The following is a 10,000-nucleotide window of genomic DNA, read 5'->3' as shown; positions in this document are numbered from 1 at the left end:
ACAAGTACCGCAACATGATGCTGCTCTGGTGTATGGGTAAGCCGCGTGTGATGGGCAGGGAGAGATTAAATGTGAAAATCATACCTACATTTGATAGACTTATCTTCATGACCTCCTCCGTTCTACATTTGCTGTCGCTTTGCTGAGCGTGCAAAGGTCAGGTTGCTTTATCCGTTTGGAGCTGAACACACGTCCTACAACACATGCATCAGTGCATCTTCTCCACTTGCCTTGATTTCACTATTCTCCCATCAATCGATCCAACGCCGCATCATCTCCCCCGATTGTGTTTGTCTCTTATTGTACCGTGATCTGAAAACTGTCATGGCTACTGGAGGCCACTTTGCTGAAATGGGGATCGATATGCATTCTGATTAGCATAACATGTCTACACTAAGCACGGACACAGAGATTTAGTATGTATTGGATGACTTTTACCTTTATGTGCATCTTTTAGGTAAATAAAGTCTCTTGCACATGTGCTAAAAGGAGAGATGCAGTGTCCTGACTTGGCCAGGTCTTTGTTTTCAATTTGTCAGCGTTACATCCCCCAAGGCACTATGTGAGAGCACTTAAGCTTGGTGATAAATACACAGGGCCACTGAAAAAAAAACAAGTGGCAATTCAGGGACAGCTCGGCCTACGCTGACTGAATCACCAGTCAGTGTTCATCTGCACAATTTTACTCCAGAGCACTCTGACTGACCTCATTCTATATAACTGTTGCTGCCCCAGCTGGATAGATTTTATCTGTCAGCGTCCTCGTGTGAACAGCTGAACTACCTTGAGAAAAAGTGTATAACTTATGGCAATATAATGACAAATCAATCGCTTCCAAGCCCATGACGTCACAAGCACGATTTCCCTTTGATGACTGAGCTTCTGGGAAGACCAATCCTCCACAGGACCAATCCTTCATAAGTAGTCCAAACATGAGCTTTCAGCCTGTTATTCTGTTTAACTAACGACAAAAACCCACATCAAAGCGTCTCTAACTGAACTGTGGTAAATCACCAGTGAATCGATAAAGATCCCATTCAGAGCTGAAGAGTTTAATCCTGAAGAGACGTTTCAGATCTTCTGAAGAGGGGCTGTGATGGACGGTCATGGAGACCTAATACTGAACCTGGTCTAGATAATTCTTTAGGCAGCCTAATTTGGGAAAATTACTTCTGGTCAGACTGATTAGCTAGTTTCAATGTGGATCAAGAGCCGGCTCAAGGCATGTTTGCGTTACGTGACTGCTTGTAGCCCCACACCACCAGGGGGCACCCAAGAACACCAAGATGACGTGAGAAAAATAAAACTTTTAATTATACAAACTAAATGATATTACACACAAAATATGTATGTATGAGTTATAGAAGTACTTTGTGTCATTTGGTTTAATTTTGTTGTGAATAGGAAGTGATCTGTTACTGAACAAAAACAGTAAACTTAACTTGTTTACGGTATATTCTGTGTTTGTTTGCTGATTTACTTCCAATAGTTTAATTCGTACACCACGCTTAAATAAAACTACATTTGAAAATGAAAACTCGTTGGAGCATACAGCCAGGTAAGGTGGCTCGGGCATCTGGTTAGGATGCCTCCTGGATGCCTCTCTGGAGAGGTTTTTTGTGTAAGGTGAACCTGGAGGAGCCCTAAAGGAAGACCCAGGACACGTCGAAGGGACTACGTCTCTTGCCTGGCCAGGGAACGCCTTGGGATTTCCCCGGAAGTGCTGGCCCAAGTGGCTGGGGAGACTCTCGACTCAGGCTGCAGCCCTCGCAACCCGACTTCAGAAATTGAAATATTTCTGTTGGTTTGTGACTCGTGTAAGGTTAAAATCAACAGCCATAAGAAGACTGGTATGATATAAGCTAGTTACGAAAGACAATAACGGCAGTCAGCATGTTAAACGTGATGAAGCCTCTGAATGAGGGTGTTGACTTGTTGGTATAGGGGCCCCAATGGAAAACCTGCCTAGGGCCCCAAAAAGGCTTGGGCCGGCCCTGTTTCTAATCCCCAAAATGTCACATAAGTTCACATGAAGCTGATAATGATAATAAAGTAGCACAAAGCCACGCTGACACAAATGTTAGAGCTTCAATCTGGAAGTTCGACAAGTCCAACAAATTACAAGTTCTCCTGCAAATCTCTGCTGCTAAATACCCAAAAGACACAAAGGCCGTGTGATGCAGCAGTAACAGCCATGAGAAGGTGTATAAAACACAAGCTGCAGGAAGCTTTCCATCTACTCTCATCCTCAATCAGGTTTGAATGAATCTGCTTCTCTAAACCGAAGCCATCAGAGAGCTTCTCACAACAGCTGAGCTTGTTTGTATCCTCTCCACAGAATTTCACATAGAAAAGTTTGAGCTTCCCACAAGTTTCTTTTTGTTAGTTTGATCACTCAGAAAAGAAGAAATACTCACCAAGACCGATGCTTTTAGGAGGGAAAGCACTGATGACATTCTGGGTGGAGATGAAATAGGGAGAAGGAGAGGTCTAAAAAAGGTCACGGTGTGTTTATTCTGACCAGGAAGGATTTAGGTAGCAACTCTTCAGTGAAGGAAGAATCAAATTGTGAAAAACACAACCTCATTGTTGACATAAAGAGTAATTGTACAGACTTCCACGGCTGCAAGCGTAACTGCAATAGAGAGAATGAAGTGTGCCGAGCGAGCAGTGATGGAGTGTTGCATAATCATGGGTTAGAACAGAGGCTGAAATGAATGGCTCGTGTTAAGGAGGTTAATTTTGCCGTGCAGTTTGTGCACACACACACACACGAGGACACACGTGGCTTCCAACGGCCTCTTTGAGTCCCAACATTGGTTTACTTGCAGCTCAGTAACTCTACATGATAAATTCAGCTAACGGTAGCAGGCCTTCACCCCAAGATTACATCGTTTCAAATAGAAACTAAACTCACTGTTAGCAATGTAGGTTTTAATTTGAGTTTATTTATGTGTTCGGGCATTTTCTCAGGGATTTGCACAGCTGAACTGTGATTAAGGTGCATGTAACTAAGCATTTGATATGAACATAAACAATTTAAACCAATTTATCTGCAGTTTTATAACCATTTCTTTAAGAACTGCATAAATAATCTTAACATTTGAGAAAAAGAAAGAAAAATCCTTGTTTGCAGCAAAAATGGACTTGGTCCTATTTTTTATTAGCTTGCACGCGTTGCTCAGATTAATTTTCATTATAAAATGTTAGAAATAAGAGTTAATATTGCGACTATATTTCACTTTACATTTTAAACATCTCTAACCAACTTCAGCTGCTCTCAGAATGAACGGACATCCTGACTGAACCTAACACTTTACACATCAAACGTATTTGTCATTTACACTTTGAGTCCATGTGATGATTTAATGGCGTCTGAAGCTGCGTGACATACTGGAGGACCTCACCAGCCTCTCACACTTGCTTTCTTAAGCCATTCTTCCACTGACGGCTTTAATGAGCGGTTCAGCAGACTGGCGTGACAAAATTCAGCAGTTCCAACCTCTCAGATGGTTTTTATAAATAATTTTGGACGTGCAAATGAGGTGGCGGTTTCCACAAGGAGGGCTGGGATGTTTTAAATCGGAGCAAAAAGCAACTTTTGCTCTCTCAATCAGTGCGTTTGCATGCACATCTAGAGTAATGAACTGGAAGCCTTTATCCTAGTTTACATGTGTGTTTGAAAACCAAACTCTCTAATGAAGGTTGTTCCACTCCAGTACAGTAGAGGGCAGCATGCACCCTTTTGTGTAGCCATACTTCCAGTTACCTTGTAGCAGTGAACCTCAACTGGTGGCTCGTGGCCCACATATCTGGCCCACTAGTCATTACATTTTCTTACATACTGCACTTTCAACAGTTTTTTTTTCCATCCATCTTTTTCCGCTTATCGGGTCGCGGAGGCAGCAGCCTAAGCCGAGAGGCCCAGACTTCCCTCTCCCCAGCCACTTGGGCCAGCTCCTCCGGGGGAATCCCAAGGCATTCCCTGAGCGGAGCAAAGACATAGTCCCTCCAGCGTGTCCTGGGTCTTCCCTTGGGTCTCCTCCCAGTTGGACATGCCCGGAAAACCCTCACCAGGGAGGCATCCTCACCAGATGCCTGAGCCACTTCAACTGGCTCCACCTTTGTTTTAAGCTCTAAAAAATAAAGATTTGCTGCATTTTTTCCTGATTTGCAACCTACTGAGAATATCTTCTCCAAAGCCAGATTTCATTTGTTAGACTTGTCTATTGAGGGTTAAACTAAGAAAAAGAAAACTGGTTTCAAGATCCAGATCTATTTTTGTCTGATGATCATTTACCAGAAAAATGAAAATCCAACTGTTTGTTGTTTAAAATTCTCTTCATGGTTGTTTTATGCTGTAATCGGTTTTAGATTATAGACATTAAAGCATCTGGAATGGCAGTTATTGCTCTAAAGTCAATACATTGCAGCTTCATGTTTATCTTGTGTCCATTTCACTTGACTTGAATGCCTTAATTTATAGAATTATGCTTTTAATCTCACAGACTGTAAACAGATTATTAATAAACTAATTAGTTGGCCACTAAACAAACTAATGGTTGTACTAAATGATTGCAGTCAATTCAAATGATTGTGATCAGACGGAGATAATTGCAGCTTTAGTGATTAAACCCACGTGGAAACACAGCTCTGTTTTATTATCACACACACACACACACACACACACACACACACACACACACACACACACACACACACACACACACACACACACACACACACACACACACACACACACACACACACACACACACACACACAGATGGGAGGAGAGATTTGGAAGTGTTGTCTGTGATGTGGTGGGTTAAATGGGTCGACATCCAGAACCTGGAGAGATCTCCTCAGCGGGGCAAATGAAAGCTCTTTATTTAAAGCCTAAGAAGGAAGCAAGGTAGTATGAGCAGCAGCTACTGTCACCTCATCACCTGGGGACCGTTCGTCAGCTTACGGTGAAGCTGACTGAAAAGAAACCCGTCAGAGGGAGAGAGGATAAGGAGGGTGGAGGTTAGTGAGGTGGCTGGGGAGTAACGGGCCCAGAAGGTCTAGAAAGTGATGAGCTTCACTGAGCTGAGCGCGCACGTGCACACACACACACACACACGCAAACACACACACACACACACACAAACACACACGGAAAAACACACACACACACACACACACACACACACAAACACACACGCACACACACACACACACACACACACACACACACACACACACACACAAACACACATGCAAACACACACGCACGCACGCACGCATGCAAACACACACACACACACACACACACACACACAAACACACACACCCACACACGCAAACACACATGCAAACACACACACACGCACGCACGCATGCAAACACACACACACACACACACACACACACACACACACACACACACACACACGCAAACACACGCACGCGCACACGCCCACACACGCAAACACACACACACACACACACACACACACAAACACACATGCAAACACACACACACTCACGCATGCATGCAAACACACACACACACACACACACACACACACACACACACGCACACACACACACACACACACACACACAAACACACATGCAAACACACACACACTCACGCACGCATGCAAACACACACACACACACACACACACACGCAAACACACATGCAAACACACACACACTCACGCATGCATGCAAACACACGCCCACACACGCACACACACACACACACACACACACACACACACACACACATGTAAACTGTATCCAGAACACAGGATCCATGCATAAAGAGGGCTGTGCCTGCAGTGCATGTACGCTCACATGCAAAACAAACACATTTCTGTCCTCTGAGGGGCTTCGGTGGGCTGTTGGAACGTGTGCAGCTCATAATAAAGACTTCTTACATGAATGTGGAGTTGGCAGTGAAGCAATTCTGAATTTTCTTTTTTCTTTCTGTGCATAAAGTCGAGGACGCGGTCGCGCGTGCATCCCAAAGGAGTTTGCTTTAATGTTTCCTCATCCATCAGCCTCAACAGCACTCTAATGTAAAGAGGAGATGCAGTGTGTCAGGACTCAAATGAGCTTGTTTCTCCTAAATTTGACTGTGAGGAATGGAGCCAGACGAGAGCCATAATTGGAGCGTAGCAGCGATGTGGCGCCTTTACTGAGCAGGTGACGATCTAAAAATAGTTTACTTTTGTTTCTGTCTTTTCTGCTGATGTGAGTGGATTATATTCCACACTTTAGTTGATCTCTGGGAAATATTTTTCCTTAATGATAATAATAATAATAATAATAATAATAATAATAATAACTGCAATTTGCAGACAACTAAAGAAAAGGAAATGTTTCAGAGGGAAATTTTGAGTAAACTTTAAGGGTAATTTTCCTAGAAAGCTGAGCATAATGTGATTTTTCTGACATGCTAGCTGGAGTATTTACAAGACTTTTCACACAATCTGTTGTGAACCATCCTCCATGGCAGGATGCATGGAATATGTCACTTTTTTGGCTGACAAATCCCTGTTATTACATACACTTAACACACAAAGATAAAAAAAAGACAGAAAACCTGCTTTTAATACAGAATGTTAGTAAATCCAACGAAAACACAGGAGGTAAAGGTTCTGATTGGTCCTTTGTTGAGGACTCAGTCATTCATTTTGGCCTCCTACGTGTGTCAAGGCAAGCAGAGAGAAACTGCATCCTGCCAAAGAGGTTTGTACAATTCAGAAGATGCGCGTTCTCTTACCTCTAAAAGTGGGCCTTTTACACAGAAAACACAAAACGCAGCGCTCAGTCAGAGACCCTGACACGCGTGCTTCAACTCCACCTCAGCTGTGATACAGGTTTTAATTGGATGATGCGTTAAACATCAGTTATACGACCACGAGAAGCATCCTGGGTGAATGATGGTGTCAATGAAAGATAGCTGATGCATTACATGCAAATAGTTGCATTTCCTTTATTTTGAGAATAGTTTATATTCTTCTTCTGCATTAAGTCCGTTTCATTGCCAGTCAATCAACCCCATGTTTTTTTTTTCTGAACACAAAAAAAGATGTCTTTTCTATTGAAGTACGGCTTATGTTTGGCTAAACTGTGATTTTTGTTGTGCATGTTGACCTTTTAAATTATACTTAATTCATCCAACATCAGAAAAGTCAAACAGGAAGAGCATCAAGGCTGCAGGAGTTTCAGACACATACAAGCTCCTTCCCTGCTGCAGAGGACATGGAAAGCATAACGCTTTGGTTTTATTTAAGAAGGGGCTCATTAAAACAAATAAAAATCTTTATTCATCTTTGGGTTTTTTTATCATTCCCCTCAGGATGTTTTATGGAGCCCAGAGGGCCTGTTGAAGGAAAATAAATGCAAAAATAAAACTGAGACATTTACAGTTTTGAACTGTGCTTCTGACTCGTCTAAATTTCACTTCAATTACAGAAACATGAAGCTTGAAAAAAAGTATAAATATATTTAGCAAGCAGCATATATCGCATTCAAAGTGCAGTCAGTATAACATGTTTCTCAGAAATAGTGAGAGGTGGCAGGGATCTCGTTTCCTGCAGCATTTATCACTTTTATTCCGCATAAATGTCTATATTTCTTCCCATTTGTTTTGTAATTCACCTTGAAATTCCTTCTCCACTCATCAAAAGCTGCCCTTTGAGTTTCACGTTTTAAAATGATGGGTAATCCATTAACTCTAAATCAAAGTCTCCGGATCTCCACGACGAATGCTGAGCATGCAGCCTGATGTGCTCCACGTGTCACCGTGGTAACAACTCAAAATGCTAAATAAAGAAAGTTGCCTTTCAGCATGTGAGTCTCACAGTTCGCATTTGAACCCAGGTTACTTTTTTTATCTAAGTAAAAGAAATTATTTCATCAAGTAAAACAAAAACAACATTCCTTCAGCCTACGAGCCGCAGTACTGTACCTGAAGCTGTCCGGTGCTGGTCTCTCTGGCCCCACCCTACCATCGTTACTAAAACTTCTGTTGGAAGCAGACTCGCCACCAACCAAGGAGCCGTCTACCGTGTGGTTGTTGAGATCTGTGGCCTCAGATTTGGACAAACCACCTCCAATCCCAGCTGTTTCACACCTTGACTTCAAACTGCCTCAGTGCACACTGAAAGTCACGGTTTGATTATGCCAATAAAAAATCCTTCATCTGCCAAAAGCTTCCCGAACCAGACTTCCTCTCTGCAGCAGACGACTCCAATAGTCCCAAACGGAAAGACATTCCAAGTGTTTTTTATTTCTTCATGTCAACAAACCTTCAGGGCCCAAATGTGGGTTTTTACAGGGCTAACGATGTATGTAATACAAGCTCACAACAACTACATCCTTTAAGAGTGATCCAGAAGGACTTTGGCTTTGGTCCATAGAAGCAGCAAAGCCACCCACAATGAGACAAAGTGATGCATAATTTGGGAAAGGAAGCATGATTGTGAATGGAAGAGCCAGACTGTGATGGAAAGTCATCAAATGTGTTTAACACAGCGAGATGAGAGTGCAACGTGTCCATACTCGTGTCTGAGCAGGAGATGGTTCGCCTCCTGTGGGAAGAGCGTGTAAAGTCAGATCCAGACAGACATCACAAAGCCTGGCTTGGTACAATTCTGCTCCCTGTATCGTGGTCCAGAGCAGATGGTCTCAGATCCGTTGCGCCAAATCCTTAATAGAAGCACAGCTGCTGGCAGACAAAGTGAATCTCCCTCCATATGCACGTCTTTGGAAAGCCAGCACCGCTCTGCTCGCCCTACTGTGAGGGTATGACACCGTCCAAAAGCTGCGACTCAGACAACAGATACTTTTCCCTTCTTATCCAAACTCACAGGAAGATTTGGTCGGACCAAAGCGTGCTTGATGGTGGACATGGACACTGTTGTCCTCTGGTCACACGGATTCTGGAAACAACCTGAAAGCAGCGAGATGAATTCAAACGACGAGTGTCTCATGTGACCTACTGATGCTGCACCAATGAGAACACGCGGTATAATAAACAAATGCACGACTTCCTTCTAACCATCGACTGCGCTTACACCAGTTACCTGTTAACAGAAGTAAGGCTAAAGTATTTTTCCTGAATCCAGTTATAATGAAACACGATCTCAATGCTGCAGGATTCTGGGGGATAATGTCAGAAGCAACAGCAAACAAATGGTATATTTTATTTATTTATTTATAACCCGCTTCACAATATAAATGTAGCACACCACTCATATTCTCTTGTTTCCACACATGCTCCTTGTACCTTTTAACAAATAAAAACGAGTTAGGGAGCAACTCTGCTCAGAGTCCAGCGTGCTGGAACAAGCCTTGTGGTCTCGCATGACCCAAAACCGGATTAAGAGGAAAGTACAGAAAATAAATGAGTGGGATTCAGAGGGGCAGTTTATGCAAATCTGTGTTAGTAATATGAAGTGTAACTGCCATCATCGCTGTTCTGACACACGGGAGCGGTAAATCTATTGTGCACGTGTTAAGAGGATGGAAATACTGGCAAGAGCCACCAGAATTACCGTCACGTGGTTTCTGTGCATCCAACAATCAGCCATGCTGCTGTTTGCAGTCCTGTTTCTCTGCTGAGTTTATTGTGTTAAACAAAAATCAGACAAGTGACTCTGCAGCACATGATCTCAAACCTCTTAGATATAAAGAATCAGGACTGCGTTTTTATAAGAATTATTCTAACCATATTTAGAAAAAAATATAAGTTTTGCTTTGTTGACCTCTGACCTTTGTATTCAAAGTAGTGCTGAGCAATTGAACGATAGCGATGTATATTTCCAAGTATATAGTTTCCTTGATAGACATACGAGAGCTGACCGATGAAGGACAGACGAAGAGCCAGTCCCACTCGGCTCACCAGCAGCCAGATGCTCTGCTAGCGGCTAATGTTTGTGTAACTTTAGCCTCCTGCTGCAGGTAACCTGAACAGGACAACCAGTCTGAGGACACAGGG

The 10,000-nt window shown here is 42.9% G+C and overlaps 1 protein-coding gene across 1 annotated transcript in view; it reads right to left on the bottom strand.

Annotated features, from left to right (window-relative positions):
- cdh13 (cadherin 13, H-cadherin (heart)) overlaps positions 1–10,000 on the bottom strand; it is a 428,096-nt gene that overhangs the window by 345,762 nt on the left and 72,334 nt on the right. The window lies entirely within an intron of this gene.

This window comes from Nothobranchius furzeri, chromosome 4, assembly GCF_043380555.1.
Source record: "Nothobranchius furzeri strain GRZ-AD chromosome 4, NfurGRZ-RIMD1, whole genome shotgun sequence".
In the NCBI taxonomy this organism is placed as follows: Eukaryota; Metazoa; Chordata; class Actinopteri; order Cyprinodontiformes; family Nothobranchiidae; genus Nothobranchius; species Nothobranchius furzeri.
The sequence above is the reverse complement of the archived record's forward strand: the minus strand, read 5'-3'. Positions and strand labels throughout refer to the sequence as shown.